The sequence below is a fragment of the Myotis yumanensis genome, unplaced genomic scaffold, assembly GCF_028538775.1.
Source record: "Myotis yumanensis isolate MYYU_CA2020_CCGP unplaced genomic scaffold, mMyoYum1.0.hap1 SCAF_2, whole genome shotgun sequence".
Taxonomy (NCBI): domain Eukaryota; kingdom Metazoa; phylum Chordata; class Mammalia; order Chiroptera; family Vespertilionidae; genus Myotis; species Myotis yumanensis.
The window spans coordinates 115040045-115055742 of record NW_027223753.1 but is presented as its reverse complement, the minus strand read 5'-3'; the positions used below and the strand labels follow the sequence as shown (position 1 = coordinate 115055742).

General features: G+C 40.3%; 2 protein-coding genes across 4 annotated transcripts in view; one reads left to right on the top strand and one right to left on the bottom strand.

Annotated features, from left to right (window-relative positions):
• The window catches only part of MED12L (mediator complex subunit 12L), a 423390-nt gene that overhangs the window by 206804 nt on the left and 200888 nt on the right, over positions 1-15698 (bottom strand). The gene's annotated exons all lie outside the window — the stretch shown is intronic.
• The window catches only part of P2RY14 (purinergic receptor P2Y14), a 56808-nt gene that overhangs the window by 22538 nt on the left and 18572 nt on the right, over positions 1-15698 (top strand). The window contains exon 1 of one of the 3 annotated variants that reach the window (XM_070405977.1): positions 10624-10722. The exons of 1 other annotated variant lie outside the window; for it this stretch is intronic. The gene's annotated coding sequence lies outside the window, so the exon portion shown is untranslated. Of the gene's footprint in view, positions 1-10623; positions 10723-11092; positions 11297-15698 lie in introns of those variants that run through there. One more of the 3 variants, XM_070405976.1, reaches the window with a different exon arrangement.

The window sequence follows — 15698 nt, the reverse complement described above, 5'->3', positions numbered from 1 at the left end:
CAGCATAATGGATGTGATGCCCTTAGGATAAAGATAATTGCTGAGTTTTTGGTAGCTGTCTTAGCACAACTACAGCAGGAATGGTATTCTTAACAGTGGGACGTGATTATAGTCTTTTACAGGAATAAGAAGTTTATTACTTTTTTAAAACTAGGTCCTAATGCTTCCACACCCAGGAAAGTGTTCATGGAGGAACAACACTCATCAACACGGAGTTGTACTTAAGTAAACTGTCATTAAAAACCAGCTTTACAGAGGTGTTAGCAGAGCTAGGTTAAGAAGGAAATAAGAGGTGAATATAAATTCATTGTATGTTCTCATAATATCGACTCGTACACAAGCAGTTTTAAGCTAGATGGACCTTTCACCATTTCCAAACACCATGTCCATTAATTTGGATGGGCCTCATTCTTTTTACAACTGGAGCACTCATGCTCTGCTACCCCCAGCACAGTGATCTCCCAGCCACACCCATTAATACAGTGAGGACCCAGCAGTGAGCTGAATGCTGTCCTGGACCAAGAAATTAAGAATGCCCAAGCTCCCCCTTAAAATGGTTACAGATCTGGAATATTTACCACATAACAAAAAAAAGGGATTTGCGTCTAAATAATTTATAATTAACATGTAGGGATTACAAAAGGGGGAGAACAGGATGAATTAACACAGTCAGGGACATCATAAAAGAATGGAGTTAGAACAGAAAATAACAAAGCAGGGGGGAAAAAAAAGCATTGGGGCTAAACTGTAAGTCAGGATGTTTGGTTGGGAAAGCAATGAGCTCTTTTAAGTGGTGGGAGAAAGAATCTTCCTAAAGACTAGAACTGAGTATTTACATATGTTAGATGCTCAATAAATAGTAGACAGCATGTCCTAGCTGGTTTGGCTCAGTAGATAGAGTGTCAGCCTGGGACTGAAGGGTCCTGGGTTTGATTCCAGTCAAGGGCACATGCCTAGGTTGTGGGCTCGATTCCCAGTAGGGGGCGTGCAGGAGGCAGCCAATCAATGATTCTTTCTCATCATTGATGTCTCTCTCTCTCTCTCTCTCTCTCTCTCTCTCTCTCTCTCCCTCTCCCTTCCTCTCTGAAATCAATAAAAATATGTTTTTAAAAAATAGTAGACAGCAATCCAACATCACAGCAGCATTCACCACCAAGAGAGACAGGTACAGCCTGTTTGTCTGGGGCTCATTTTAAGGTTTAGGTAAGTCCTGGGCCTTCAAAAGACTTTGCATATTCGAAATTTCTATTCTAACTATTCGAAGTACTGGTCTTAGAGTGACCTATATCCCACGATAGATACAGTTCACTCGGCAGTCCTAGTGTAATTATAGTGAATGTTCCTTTCATGATCAGAAATTTAAATAATAAATTGTAAGTTCACCCTAGCCATGCACTGGATACTTAGATTGCTTGTGCTGGGAAGAATGGGCAGCTACATGCAAAAAACAATGAAACTTAACCACTTTCTATACCATATGCAAAAATTAATTCAATACTGATTAAGACTGAAATGTAAGACCAGAAACCACAAAATTCCTAAAAAAAAACATAGGCAGTAAACTCTTTAAAAGTGGTCCTTGCAATATTTTTTGGATATGTCTTCCCAGGCAAAGGCAACATCAGCAAAAATAAACAAATGGAATTCCTTTGGTTTTGAATTACTAAAATATCTATGAAGCCCACAGCTGCAACTGTGGTAGAGGCTTATTCTACACAGGGCTTCTAGATCAACACCATTTTCAAACTCTTCCTGAGCCAAAAGTGATAACATATCTTGGGAGCAACAAGGTAGGGGCCGAGCAGGTAGGCTTGCTGCTCTCTGCATTTCCATCTGCATTGAGAGGTACACTTTTACTTAGTTTAGCCATTAGGGTTGTTTTTTAAAAATATTTCAATAGAATAAAATGGGTTCCACTGCTCTGCCACTCAAAACAAAACTAAAAAATATACACATATTCAGTCTTAGAACATATGCTTGAACCCACCTGCATAAACACTTTAGAGAGATACAAGAACTGCCCCAAAAAGCCTGAAAATTTTAAGGAGGAATGGATCTTAGATCATTTTTAATCCAATTCTTTTTAATCCAATTCTCTCATTAAAATTGAGGAATTAACTGACCCATTGCACATTTAAGTAAAAAGCATATTAGTACAATACGATCTCCTTCCTCACTCTTTACCCAAAGTCCTGCAAACCTTACTAGTGACATCAAGTGTTCAGATCCTATTTGCAAAACCTCTAAATGATATGCAGCTATAGGACACAGCTATTGGACACAACTGGATGCTCCCGAAATTAAAGGCCAAAATCTTTTCTAAGATATGCCTAGTAAGGAGCAGGGTGGGAGCAGAATACAATTCCATTACCAAAAGCAGTTACTAACATTTACCAGCTATGGTTTGTGCCACACACTGTGTGCATTCCACATGTACTGCTTCACCTAACTCACACAGCCTTGTCCGGGAGGCACCTCGTCAGCACGAGCACACAGGTGACAAAGGCAAAGCTCGGAGAACAGTACACATACTGATGCCAAAGTTCCTTGTCCTGGCCCTGCAGTAGGCAGACAGGGCCCTGCCCTAAAGGACTCTAAAAGGGCCCACACACATCAGTTTTTTATGCCAGATCTAAAACAAATAAAGACAGAAATTTTAAAAATCTCTGCTTCCTCAGGATGCACCACAGCTCTGGGCATTCGGCAGCCACTGTGAGTAAAAGCAGCTTGACCGTGAGCATTCTCATTCAGGTGCTACAAGGGCACCTTAAGAATTTAAAAAGGGCCACTCCCAGACTGCACTTCTTTAGTCAGTCTTTCTTCCTCCTTCAAGGCAACAAGAAATTTTCTTTACTTTCTTTACATATATGCAGCATCCATACTGGTGTGTACTAAAATGTGTATGTCACAACAAGTCCACAAGCAAATTAAAGAAAGTGGTGAGGGTCTGGAGCAGTTGATTATGCCTCTGAGCAGGTGACCGTATAGCACCCAGGTCTGATCCGTCACAGTGTGGCCTTATCTGTGCCTCTGAATAAAAATGAACCCCAAAAGAGGGCCTGTAAATGCCTCAGGGCACAACAAGGATCCATGGATTGAAATGGTATGAATACTGGATCTGTTCCTTCACCAAATTTTATTTTATAGAAAATAAATAGAACTTCAGGCCAAAAAAATGAGCTTGAGGTAAAAAAAAAAAATGATTATGTTATTTAAATACAAAATGCCTAAAGTTACAGAGGAAAGATGGGAAAGGAATAGGCAATATTAATTACCATTCAAATTCTGTAGTATGGAGAAAATATTTGAAATTTAAAAATTTGTGTGAATCTCATCTACACCAAATGGTCCAATGACACTTGCTAGACAGAAGATAGTCTAAACACAGGCCAGAGGAAAATTATGATAAAATATAAATCGATATTGTGAAGGTCAATTTCAAAATCATATTTTCTCCAACAATTATAATCTTTTGGCAATAAGAAACCCCTGCAATGCAAGTTTTTTTTTTTCCTTTGGTCTATCATCCAAAATATAATACTTATGACAGGCAACATTGATTCTCCTATGTGCCAGGAACTCACAAAAATATTTAAGTGGATACTATCATTATTTTTGTATAGATCATCCCAAGGAAGAGAATGCTAAGGCACAGAGAGGTTCAGTAACAGGCCCAAGGGCACAGAGCCAGTGAGTTAGCTAACATTATAAGTACTTATAAGGCAACATTATAAGAAGCAATCTACTTAAGAGACATTATTTTCAACCAATCAGACAAACTGTCTCTCACACCCCCCAAGACCACAAGGTCAACAAATGTTTCAACTGCCGAAAAGGCAAGATCCTATAAATATTTAGACTAACAACAACATGCCAATTGGCATTCAGTAAAAAGAGGATTAAATTGAAGTTGCGGAATAAGCACTACAGAGAAAGACTGGACAAAAAGCTGCCTCCCAGGCCAGGCCACTGAAAAGCCATTCCAAATGGTTCTGAGAAAACTTGGATCAAAAATATCTGCAATCTCTCATAATCATTTCCAATTTAAAACTGCACCATTCCTGAAATTTCAGAAGCAGCTGGGTCATGTGCTGCTTTTTTTGCTGTTTTTTTTTTTTTTTTTTTTTTTTTTGAAGCTAAGTGCCTCCAGGGGAGAGTGGTAAGCATCCCACCTCTGGGTAAGCAGCACATATTCGTATGTAAAGTTGGTAAGTGATATGAGGTTGCCAAATGGTAAGAGAACCTTTAGCCAATTCAACCATTAATTTTTTCCTATGTCCCATTAAAAACAACAAAAACACACACAAAACCCTCTGCCATTTTCCACAATAAAACCGAATGGATTAATACCCAGTCAGCTGAACTTTCAAAATATTTACAAAATGCTCTGTTCATAGGAACTTCTGTTCTCCTCATCTAAGGAAAAATACATGCTTCCTGCTTTTACTATTATTTACTATCTCCTGGGCCTTAAAATAAGAGATCATCCAGACCTTGCTAAACAGTGCCATCAGCACAATATGCTTTAGTCTTCCCTGGAGGGTGGCCGTCAGATGTGACTTCTGGCAGCGAAGAGGTATTTTAGGACCATACATTTTGTCTACAACAGGAAAAATAGCAAGACCCTAAAAAGTTCTCAAATCGACAACAGTGAGAAAGAGGAGCATGCACATTCACACTCCCTGTGGGAATGAGTGGAACCAGGGACCAAGGACTGGAAGGGAAAGCCCGGCTTCCTCACCGGGGAGTCAGGAAGCTGGGCCAAAGAGCAGACCACTGATGTGTGACCATCTCAAAAGGTCTGAATTCAGCACGCTACTGCATCTGCTTATTTCCTCCTGGTATTACGTTTATAACTTGGAAACACTACCCCTAGGGTTATGTATGGCTCTCATCTGAGAGCTTTCCTGTAACCATCATTACTGGGCCAGACTTCCTCAAATTAGAATTTTTTCATAGAAATCAACATTTACTAAAGCTGCAAAGCACAGTATTCTGTATCTACTATATATTCAATAATTATTCCATCTCAAGAAAAATTAAAGCAACAATTAGCCTGTGGTTATATTAACAAGAGCCCCTACCATTGACTTGACCACCTACTTTGGCTGAGCACTGCAGGAAGAAAACACACATTACTTCATTTAGAATTTCCAACAACTTTGATGAGGAGGTGACAGCAGACCCCTTTACAGATGGGAAGCGGAGATTTACAGAGATTACATAACTTGCCCAAGGTCCCCAGGCTAAGAGGCAGAACACACTTTTGTTCCCAAATGTAATTTTTTCTTTCATTTTGTCCTGGATGACTCTCTAGCCAAAGATGGCGAATGGATTCCTCTCAGCAGCAGGCTCTGGTAGACTGCCTGAGGCCCCTAGGAAGAGACTGACAACGTGTGTAAGAGGCTCATGGCAACACAGATGCTCAGCTGTGCTGGGAGGGGGGAGGTGTTAATACTTATGCCCCTCTGCTGAGCAATATTCAATGGCCATAGACTTTCTCTCTACTGGATGCTCATTATCTCGACATCCTCCACTTTTGATAGATGACAAAAGTTTAGGTAGATACAAGTCACACTCTCACACATGAAGGTTACCAATTAGTATGAACCCCCAAAATAGTATTTTTACAAATGAGAGTCACTGTCTTCCTCCTGCATCCCCTCCCCCTCAGTTATTTGGCAGTTAGTTCTCTCAAATTACTTATTCTTATGTGAAATTGGTCTCCCAACAGTCTCATCAACTCCACAAGCCCATCCCCAGTCTGCCTACTTATGACTCAAAAGCTTTTATCTTCCAAGTGATCATCTATATTTTTAAAAAGAGAAAATCAGGGGCCTTGCTTATCAAGTATAATATAATATATGGCTTCTGGGAAAACTACAAGAGCGCAGCATGCACAGGCTCAGAATTGATTTAGGCTTCAGGTAGCATGTAAGTTTTAACAGGAAGACAAGAATAAAGACACAGTTTTGGAAGTGTAGGTGTGACTTTTCCAAGGCAGCACCAACTGCATGCAACCTGCCAAAAGCAAAATACCTAAAACTGAGAACCAAAAGGGCCCTCCACCAAAACATAACAGAGAATTATTAATCAGAAGAATGTGTCAACACACATTTCCTCTGCCTTTGAGGTATAATGCTAAAAGGTATCTATCCAACCAAAGTTCGATATAAACACATACCTGGACTTCATATAGTTCTCTAAACACAGCTGTTGACAAAAGTGCTTTTAAGCTTATTCATACACATGCAGCTAAGAACTGAACTAAATGAAGTTTGGCTCAAATTATAACTCTAAAGTGATAATAAGAACTAATATTTATACAGCATGTTTACATATCTTAACTGACTGTAAATGGGAAATGTGCAGCCTGGACTAAAGAGGGCAGTCTCTCCAGGTCACGGGAGGAGGCTGGGGATTGCAATCCCTTTCATTATAAGTGATAAGCCTCGGCCATAAATAACATTTACACAGCTCTAATTATATGAACAAGGGATACTGACTTGTCCAAAAATTGTAGTCTTAACTATCCAGGTGAAAAGAAGCGTGGAGGGTAAGGGAGCTAAATCTTCATCTTCCACACAAAGAAGTCAACAGATACTTCTGCAAGCCAAGAACTGTCAGTTATGTAGCAATATCAGGGTTGATATCCAAAAATAAGAATTACAAAGTGAAAAGATGGCCACTGGGGCACAGGGACTATTACTAAATTGCATTACAAGTTTTATACATTGTTTGAGTTCTTAAAGTACATCAATGCATGACTTGATGAAAAACGGTAAATTAGTTTTATTTGAATTACTAACACAAAGAAATAAAAATTTAAAACATGTCTAAATGTCTTGGGCTAGGAATAGAAGACAAAAGAAAAAATAGTGGAGGTCCTCTTTCCTTAAACAAAATTACCTCCTGGGTGGGGTGCCTATGGATTGCTAAGCAAAGGGGTGATGTGCCAACCCCAGGAAGCCAGTCTGGACAGCTGGGCAACATGGGGGACAGAGGCTGCAGAAAAACCACATGCCTTCCCATCCAACACCCCAAGTGACTACATGGATAACAGAATTGGGGAACATCACCAAAAGACTGCCATCCTCCCGCCCCCAAACCAGGAGATTTAGTCATTACCATTTATGATACTGAGGCCTAATCAGAATTCAAATCAAGCACTGTAGGAATTCAGAGGGGGGGTTACAGTCTACTCATGCTTAGAGGGAAGGGAAGGAAAAGCACCATAAACAACGGGGTCCTGGGTGGGCTCTAAGAATACACATGAGGTAGAGATGGAGGAGAAACAGCCTGATAAAGGCCAGAAGTGAGAGTATAGATGGTGAGTCTGGAAATGGAACGTGGTTTAAGCCACATCAAATGGCATACCTCGTGCTGCTGTGGCTCCACCTGAGCTTGGAGACTATCAGCAGGGCTGGGAATCAGTTTAGAGGTTTCTGGCACAATGCAAAACTAAACAATATCAACTTCAACACAGTAAAAAAAAGCTGTGCCTCTAAAATTATTTCATTTATAGAAGTACATCTTTGATGTTTAAACTGATTTATCTTGCTTTGGACAGACTCCTAAATCCCAGACACTGATACTTATCTCATTATTCAGGGCTCCTCTCATATCCTCAGGTTTCCACACATCCTTAGGTTTGTGCCAGTGGATTCTGTCAATACTTTTTCTTTATTATCCCCCAGAGTGTTGAATGCCTAAGACTTAGAGATTGTGTTTCAGGTATCCCTCCCCACCGCTCTCCAGTCAGCCTACAAAATGGAATGCCACTATAAAAGTACAAGTTCCATTAAATGTTTTTCCTTTGACATTCTTGTATAATACTTCCAACTTTCAACATTGTCTTCATTATTTAATGTGATGAAATTGAATCAAGTTTGATTTGCCCATAACGAAGAACAGATTTTTAAAATTTTTTAATTTATTTACTGATTTTACAGAGAGAAAGGAAGAAGGGGGAGGGAAGGAAGAGGAGAAGGAGAGAGAGAACCATCAATTTGTTGTTCCAGTTTTTTATGTACTCATTGATTCTTATATGAGCCTTGACCAGGGGTCAAACCCACAACCTTGGCATACTGGGACAATGCTCCAACCAATTCAGCCACCTGGCCAGAGCCCCCAAGTATTGATTTTGATTAAAATACACACATATGACTCAAGTTTTTTGTTTTGTTTTTGTATCTGAGCTAGTTGTAGCAGTTACTGTATTACAAATAAACGAACCTATCCCTGCGTAGAAAACTGAATATTTATAAAAGACAGTTTGTTTTTATGTCACGGATCCCAAGCCTTCCAAAATAAAAGTGAACGTATTATCTTTTACTTTGGCTTTATCAACGTTTAGAAGTCTCATTTATGAAAGAAAACAAGTGCTATAAGTAAAACCTGGAAGGAAGAGAAAATTAAGAAATCAACACATCTTTACTTTTGTATTATTTTTTTCTTTTTTATTATTTTAATTCCATGAGTAAAAGAGGCAGGTACTGCAGATTAAAATTGAGAAGATAATGCTCTGCTTCAACAGCTCCCCGTCCCGCTGGGAGAAATGAGGACAGACCATTCGCAAAGAGGGCACACCCCTCAGGAGCCAAGGCGGGCCCCCACAGCAACTTGCTCACAGAAGTGACTAATATTACTTGGTTAACGAGTGAAGAGATGCATAAAATCTGTCATTTCAAATGTATTTTTGCTTAGGCTGAAGCCAAACATTTAATTTTTAAGATGACTCCATGTAAACAGAAAGCAGATATAAATAGAGCAGATGTATGTGAATAGAATAAAAAGTGAGGCTGACATTCTAGAAACAAAGCTCAAATTCAGGAAACCAGGTGGAAGGAGAGAATTATTCCAGACAGTGAGTTCAGGCAGAGGAAAAGCATGAGCCCAAGTAAGGAGGCAAGACCATTGATAACTGCAGGAAGTTCCAAAAGGTCAGTGCTGCTGTTGGGTCAAGCTCAAGGTAAGTCATGGTAGAGATGAGAGTGTCAGTCACACACACCAGGTCTGCCAGGTCTAACAGCATGAATTTATCTTGTAGGGGAGAAGGACCCACCAAAAGGACATGGCCATGCTTGTCTTTTAGAAGTATCCCTCCCATGGGTGACTGGGGGGCAGATACTGTGAGTGGGGAATAGGCTGGAGGCAGGGAATATAAGCAGAAAAATGACCTTAGGTTTGGAGAAAATCATACAGAAGAAATATTTAGGTGTTAAAAAAAATCAACAGGTTTTGGTGAGTGTCTGCATAGGAGTGATGAGATAGTGAATGAGAATTTAGTGGCTTTGAGCTTGGGTGATCTACAGTACCAAACAAGAGGAACTCACGGTCGAGGGGAAGTTTTGAGGGGTTTTCTTTTGTTTGATAATGATAATAAGCATGATTGACAATGAGCATGCTACCCCAATACAAAGGTAAAGAAACTGACAAAACAAGTGAAGGTAATGATATAGGTCGAAAGTTGGATGACTTCTAAGTAAACAGAACACAGGAAAGCCGGGCCCGTCCCCCTGAGAGACAGCCTGTGATTGCATCAATCCAGAGTGCCACGTAAGAATACAGAGTCCTGGCAAGAATCCGTTAAATAAAAAATAATCCAGAAACTGGGGTCAAACAGGGTGCTCTCTCCCCTTCCCTTCCACTCTCTCTAAAAATCAATGGGAAAACTTAAGGGAGGTGGGAGTAACCTGAAGACAGATGAAGAGACCTAACAGCACCAATTCAAGGGTATGTCAGAATCAGAGCCAGACTAGACCAGGCACTAAGTAAACAGCCTGAGGTCCTTATGATCTTTCTTCTGATTTGGTTATTACCTTGGCCTTGGTTGATCAAGACGCTCAGGTGGCCCTGGCCAGTTCGGCTCAGTAGATGGAGTGTCGGCCATCAGAATGATGGGTCCTGGGTTCAATTCTCATCAAGCACAATGTACCTCGGTTGCAGGCTTGACCCCCAGCCCTGGTCGGGAAGCATACGGGAAGCAACCAATCAATGTGTCTCTCTCACATCAATGTTTCTCTCTCTCTGTCTCTCCCCTCCCTTCCACTCTCTCTAAAAATCAATGGAAAAATATCCTCGGGTGAGGATTAACAAAAAAAAAATGCTCAGGTAAACACGTACTTGCACAGCCTCCCCACTTCTTTCCCTGATACTGAAATGGGAAATGCTCTGGTCTGTTTTACTCTCAAATATTTTTCGGGTTTCCAACAAATTTTAAGTAGTTAGTTGAAGCCATGTGAATTACAACTTGAAAAAACTTCCCAATGAATACAGAAGCTATTCTTACAACAGCTTCACAGGAAGAGGTCAGAACTAGGCATGGGAAAGACAGAGCCTCATCAGGCTGCAGCTCTCACTTGGGGGTCGCCCTCTCCTTTCCCCCTGCACCCAGTTTAATCCCAGTTACTGCTGGCTCAGACCTCGATAATTTGTAATTTGTAACCCTAAACACAAATCAGATCCAACTTATACAAGCACATCGTACATCTGGGCTCCAAAAAGGACTGGACATCTGTAGTACTTGACATTCAAACCACTGGCAGGAAGTCAGCATTTCATAGAGCACTTTAAATGTTTTGGTTTGAGAGCTAATGCAGCATTTCCACTGGTCAACATGAGCAGCCCAGGCAGAAAGCAAAGTATATTTCCCTCAACATCAGATGTCACAGTCGCTGACCCAATCTTGTCTACAGAGACCCTAAGGGACTTGAAAAATTGGTAAGTAAGGAAAGTCCAACCATTGTTGAGTATATTTAAAGACCATTGTGATTTCAATGTAAAATGGCTTTTTGTGCTTTTAATATCCCCCAAATTTTTTAATGGATGGGATGACAAGTGACAGATTTACCAGTGAGATTAGACTTTTCCAAGTTCGAAGACTAACTTAACTTTCCCTGTAAATGTTCTTTTTAATTTCAAGAAGCAGGCTTTTCTTCAATGGGCTCATGCATTAGGCTGTAGAAATTCCTACTTTAAAAAAATTGTAAACTCATTGTTTGTAAAATATAAGGCAATGCTGTGTGTATGGGGATAGCGAGTTAAAATCAGTTTGGGATGTGATAAAGAGCACCAGTACACTGTGGCATGACGTAACCCTCAGGGCTAAGGGAGTCCAATGAAAAACTAAAATGCTCAGGAAAAAAAAAAAGAAAACCAGAATGTTTGGTTTAAGAGCACAAAAGGCCACAATCTCACTAAAAACTGAAACCAAAGGTGAAATGCTTCACTCGAGGAAGCATTTAAAGTCTTCTCTGAACCGCTAAACGCCTGGGCCACTGCTGTGGATCTAATGGTGAGTCACTGCTTTTCAAGGTAAAGAAACAGGAATTAAATATGCCTGATAGTTGCTGTTTTAGCTCCTGTTACTGTCTTAGGTTTTGATTTCCACGTTCTTGATTCTTAACTTCTGATTTCTTCCTCTGCGATTTCACAAACAATTAGAAATCAAGCATGGATAGCTTTTTAGCTTTAATTTGTGGATGGCAAGGACAAAGAACATAATTTGTGGAACTTGTTCTATGTTCGTTTTTCTAGAAACTGAATAGTAAATTCCATAAAATCTAGACTAATAGCTTATTTAAAAACTTAATTTGTGATTAGAATCCACTCCAGTTTATTTTCCAGACAAAATAATTTTAAAAGAACCTCATTTTCCAGAGAAATTATAAGAACACTGCCAGGGAAGCAAGATTCCAGAGGATAATTAACCAACTGCAAGCACCTCACTCTCTGCCGTGAAAATTATTTTTAAAACCATTCAATTTAGTATTTTTTAAAAGCTGTGACATTTTAACAAAGGACTTTAAGTGGAGAAACTGCAACCTCCTAAGTCGTCTAACGCATTTTATACCTGCAATTGTTCTTGCCAGCATTCCCCACTTAAAGAAAGCATTCACAGGAGAAAATCTCTCTCTACACAGACACACAGACATTCAAATATAGACACAGATCTCCCACTTACTGGAATTAAAATAAACCGACTAGCATTTTCAACTTGTATCTCCACATCAGTACCACCAATTCTAGGGAAAGACCCTTTATCACATTCTTTAACACATTTCACTGGTTGCGAGAGATTACCATATGTCATCAAGACATTCTGAGAAAAACTCCAGAGTAAAGTTTATTTTAGAAAATATAACAAAGATCTAGGCATACTTTCCCCAATATACCTTTTGGAACAATTATATAGATTTTTTTTTAACCACTGATGTATAATTTTACTTATAACTATTAAATGTATTAGCATTAACCCTATAAAACTGCCATTTTTTTTCGATAAAAAAGTCAATTAATCCGCAATTTCATGTGACTCAACACAATAGAGAGTCAGTCTCAAAAGGCAGTCCCAGAAGTCAAGGGGTCAGAACACCGATAATGATGATTTACATAATTTTACATGATCGTGAGATGCGGACTTCTAATTGTCCCCATAGGCATAGCCCCCTGCTTTTAAAGGCTTTGAACAAATACTAATATCAAAATTGAGGGTTTCCAGCACCAAATTACATTGGGAAAGACCTTCTATTACTGGCTTTACTTTACAGATTAAGAAATGAGGGTCCAGAGAGGTTTAGTGACTTGAAGAAGACAACACAGCTAACAAGGACAAGGATGGTATTTGGGGAAAAGTCATCTGGCTTCAAGTCTAATGCCCTTTCACCGAACCCATGTTTCCTCTGACCTAAGGAGATGAATATGCCCAATAAAAACTGTGACTTATACATAAACACAAGTTAGAGATGCAAGAGTACCCAAGACTGCTCTGTCCCTTAGCTAGCTGTTTTCACAACAATGGCAATAATCACACTGTATAAGAGACTCAATGTTACTGGGACTCAGACTTTTAGAGGCAATCTCGTGGAAAAAGCAGGTACTTTACAGATAAACAGCTGAACTGTGACACTGAGCTACTTTTTGTTATTGTTTTTTAGCTCTTTTGTCTGTTTGATCTTCTCCTGTCCCATCCTATCTAATAATAGACAAACATGGTAATTGACCATACCTTCGCTACGCCTCCCATTGGCTAATCAGCGAGATATGCAAATTAACCGCCAACAACGGTGGCAGATATGCAAATTAATCGCCAACAACGGTGGTGGTTAATTTGCATACGTAGGCACAAAGCGGCAGAGCAAAGACTGAATGCGGCTCCGGCCGGAGCAGCGAAGGCTTGAAGGCGGCTCCAGCCAGAGCAGCGAAGACTGAAGGCGGCTCCGGCCGGAGCAAAGGCCTGGGTCACCGGTGCCGGAGGAAAACTGGTGCCGGCAGCCAGGGGAAGGGAAGGCCTATTGCATGAATCTTTTCGTGCAACAGGCCTCTAATCATCTATAAAACATCATGATAAAGCTATCACCCGCAAAGAGCTACAAAGATACCAACTGAGTCATGCTAGTACCAAGAACATAGCAGCTATTTAATTAAAAATGGAATTCCTTCCCCCATTCTTGCTAAGAACTTATTCATTAGAAGTAGTACTAGCAATGGTAAAATTCCACAAAAAAATGTTTGAGTTAAAATCTGGCACTAGTGGAGCCAAAAAAGAAATCACAAAATAAGGGGAAATGAATACTTCTCCTAATTTACCCTGCTGTCACTCCAACAGGAAACTGGGCATCATGAGCACATAAGTGGTGAGTATCTATCAGCACATGCCCTGAGAGCCTACTAACATAAGTGGCCAACACTGGAAACTGGCAGGCCAGTCCTTCATGGCGAGACAGTGGGTCTGGCGTGAGGGGGGCGGCAGACCTGAGTCCGGCTCATGAGCCCCATACATGGTGGTTCCCTGCAGAAAGAGGTCCAGAAAGACACTCAGGCGATTTGCTTCATTCACATGTTTGGTGAATAGATGGAAAACCAGACAACCTTACAAAAAAAAAAAAAAAAAAAACCTCAAGAAAAATTTAAATGAAAGGTATCTGAGTTGGAAGTTTCACATAAAAAAAAAAATGTAATTCCTCTTCACAAAAGTCTTGAGTCCCATTGTGTTATATACAGAAAAATAAGCAAATTAACCCCCCAAAAACTCTTATAGTAAAATATATTTTCACCAGGAATTCTCAAACTTTTGTTCTCAAGATCCCTTTTCTACGAATGAGGAGCCCAAAGATCTTTTGTTGTGTAAGTTATACTAGCAATACTTATTATATTAGAAATTACAATTGAAAAATTTATAAATATGTATTTTGAATTCACTTAAATGATAGCATCAAATTTTAACACAAATAGCACATTTTTATGAAAAACCACCTATTTCAAAAAAAGGTTTTAGTTGCAAAAGTGGTTTTATTCTATACTTTTGCATATCTCTGTAACATCTGACCTTAGAATCTCATATCTACTTCTACATTCAACATTAAAATATAGGTTTAGTTACAGTATAATGAAAAAAATCAAATCTCACATCCTATCTAATAACAGACAAACATGGTAATTGACCGTACCTTCGCTACGCCTCCCATTGGCTAATCAGCACGATATGCAAATTAACCGCCAACAAAAACGGTGGCTAATTTGCATACTGCAGGCAGGGCGAGTCAGTGCCATCCCACCTGCTCTGCCACCATCTGGGCCTGCTATCTGCGACCCGGAGCAGCAGGCGTCCTGTGTGCGAACCAATCCGGGGCACCGGGTGGGGCAGCAGCGATCGGCCGGCCCGCCGGGGCATCCCATGTGCAACCCGACCCAGGGCGGCGGGGCGGGACAGCGTGGCTCCTCTGTCACCCCAGCTTCCTCATCACAGCTCCCTTGGGGGCCTAAGCCTTTAGTCGGACATCCCCTGAGGGCTCCCTGGCTGCCAGAAGAATGTTTGACTGCAAGCTTAGGCCTGATCCCCCAGGGAGTGGGCCTAAGTCGACAGGTGGACATCCCCCAAGGGGTCCTGGACTGCAAATGGGCGCAGGCCGGGCTGAGGGGACCCCCCCCCTCACCGAGTGCACAAATTTTTGTGCACCAGGCCTCTAGTAGATACATAATAGGAAAAGGAAGCAGTGTTTTATTTAACAGCCTTTTGGATTTTCTTCTTTGGTACGACACCAAAACTCAACAGTGGCAGTTTTTTAAAGATTGGTTCCCATGTGGAATCTAAACCCATATCAATGAATGTTTGTGTTACATTAAAAACCCTTAGTCTAACTTTGTCTTTGAATGACTCTTTCACCCATGCTAGATTTTATAACATCATATAATCAGTCATTGGGCGCTTAGAGGTGTGCATTCATGCAGAATTTTTCATTATATAGTATCAAAAATTGCATTAATGTTAGCACTGATCTCAATCTAAGTGTTAAAAAGTACTGCTAATTGTTTTCCTTGATGTGAAGGCTAAGTTTATTCATTCTTGAGAAGATATCTTCCAAATAGCCAAGTCTGAATTACTATTGTTTGCATGTCATTCTTTTAACTAAAAACGGTGCTCCAAAAAAAAGGCATCTAATTCAGCTAAACACCCACTTGATGCTGTACCTCTAGTCAACCATCACATGCAGCAGAGGCACTCATGAACAATTCCTATTTTGTCACAAAAATTTATTTACATATTTATTTATTTACATTTTCTTTTTTATTGAATTTACTAGAGGCCCAGTGCACAAAAATTTGTGCACTCGGGGGTGGGGGGATCCCTCAGCCCGTCCTGTGCCCTCTCGCAGTCTGGGACCCCTCAGGGGATGACCACCTGCTGGCTTAGGCCT